Source organism: Mustela nigripes, chromosome 5, assembly GCF_022355385.1.
Source record: "Mustela nigripes isolate SB6536 chromosome 5, MUSNIG.SB6536, whole genome shotgun sequence".
In the NCBI taxonomy this organism is placed as follows: domain Eukaryota; kingdom Metazoa; phylum Chordata; class Mammalia; order Carnivora; family Mustelidae; genus Mustela; species Mustela nigripes.
The window spans coordinates 16,401,772-16,403,950 of NC_081561.1; positions in this window are offsets into that span (position 1 = coordinate 16,401,772).

A 2,179-nucleotide genomic window follows, 5' to 3' on the forward strand; every position below is an offset into this window, starting at 1 on the left:
TTAATAGTTTCATGCGTATTAGCTTAAGCTAGCAATATCCAATTCTTGAGAATTAAGTGTGAAAAAAGAAAAAACTTCTCTTGGGTCTAGGGGCTAAGAGGATGTCCAGGTGGCAGGGGGTGTGTGGGGGGAGGGGCGCTGGGAGGCCGCCCTCATGTCAGTGCCTTACTGCCCTGTGGGCTCTCTGAGCTGAGTTGGCTGGCCCTTATCTTACTGGAATTAGGCTTGGTTCTTCCCTCTGCTTTACCATCCACATCCAATCACTGACCAGGTCAGATGCGTCTCCATTCTGAAGATCTCCCCTCCCTATCACTCAACTATCATTCAACTGAATCACAACTTTTGTTGCTCTTCCAACCACAGTCCTCTGGTTGAAACCCTCTCTTGGCCTCCGTTCACTGTCATGATAGAGACCAGACTCTTTCCCGTGGCTGGTAAGGATCTCCGCTCTCCCACGCTCCTGCACTGAACTTCTAGTTCCTAAACTCGGTGCACCCTGCCTAAGCCTCGGGGTCTCTGCACGTGTAGATTCCCCCTTTCCCTCTCTCCCTCCTGCTACTTGAGCTGATTGATGCCCTCTTGTTGTTCATGTCTCCACTCAGACTGCTTCCTCCAAAGCTCCTGGTCTGGGTTGGTGCCCTTCCCCCATAGTTGCCTCTTGGCACACTGGGCGACTTGTCTCTGCACTTGCCACCCTGGTTTGCAACTGTTCGAGTCAATGTATCCAGACATCTTCCAGAAACAGGATAGCTCCAGAAGAGGGGAACCGCCTGCTGGGGGCAGTGCCAATGACCAGAGGACCACATGTCACCTCCTGCTTATGCTCTCCCTTTGGGATATTGTGTTCCTATAGTCTACAGGACTGAGAACTCTTGCAGTCCGTGAGGCATGATGGGGGGTGGGGTTTCTTTCAAAACTCATTCCAGAACAAATCCCATCAGAACCTTTAAGAGCATCCTTCATACGCAGTGTCATGAGGAGCCCTGGTCCAGGACTCTCTGTGTTTCCACGACCTTATATGTTAATTCAGGATAACCACCTTTATGAAATTGTACCAAATGAAATAATGAGTTTAAAAGTACTCCATTTAATCCTCTGTGACCCCCCCAAAAATTTTTAAAGACACACCAAACATACAGATAAGAAGAGTATAGATCATTAAAATGGCATCTGGAATATGCTATAACTTTATAGAATATTATTTATATAAAATCCCTTGCCAGCAACACGATGTTTTCCAAATCTAGTGTCTTGAGATTTTCCTCTGGAGATTATCTTGTGGTGACATTGTGCTGATCTTAGAAAATATCAGAGTAGCTAAAATGACCGCACTAGGCCACTTAGGAAAGGATTTGGGTATCATTCAGATGTCTGTAAATAATCAAATTTAAATGACCAAAGCATGCCTCAAATACAAATGGCTAGTAACTATTAGGAATTAAACCCCCCAATTTGATAAATACTCCAGTGATAGTTTCTCTTGAACTTTTATGCTCTTTCCTGTGCTATTTATAGTGACTCAGGGGACGTGTCTGCTGGGTTAAAACTAGGCAGAGTACATGCAGACATCATCATTGAGACCCTGGCTTGGAAACCCCTCTACTTACAGAGGGTCAGATATGCCCAAGTCACACTCCCCTGGGTATTTCCTTAGTGAGAAACACATGAAAGGGTGGAAAGAGAGGCAAAGTGGAAATGGACATCTGGACCCAGGAAACGGCTCTGAAGCTCTAAGGATGTTACTATTCCCCTAAACAAGGCTTTAGGGATGGCTCAGCGTCTCTAAGCTCCTCCCCCTTCCCAGAGCGCCAGCATCCACTGAGGTGCCCCCTGGCATTCGAACCCACGCCTGCTGCCCCAGAGCCTCAACCCCTCCCTGCAATGCAGTTTTTTAACTTCAGATGTAAATGGGACTTTTTCCATGTTTTTTTTTTTAAAGATGATTTTAGACTGAAGAGTAATAGGAAAGAAAGAGATTTCTAAAATGCAGGAACGAGACACGTTAACTTTACCTGTTGAAATAACATAATTCGCTTTCTCATTCTTAAAACATAAAGTTTTAGCTGGGTGCAGTGCACAAACAATGCATCTTGGAATATGGAAAAAATTAAATTAAATTTTTTTAAAAATTACATTTTAAACAACCACTAAGTTATTTCAACCCAAATCCAGTCACAAC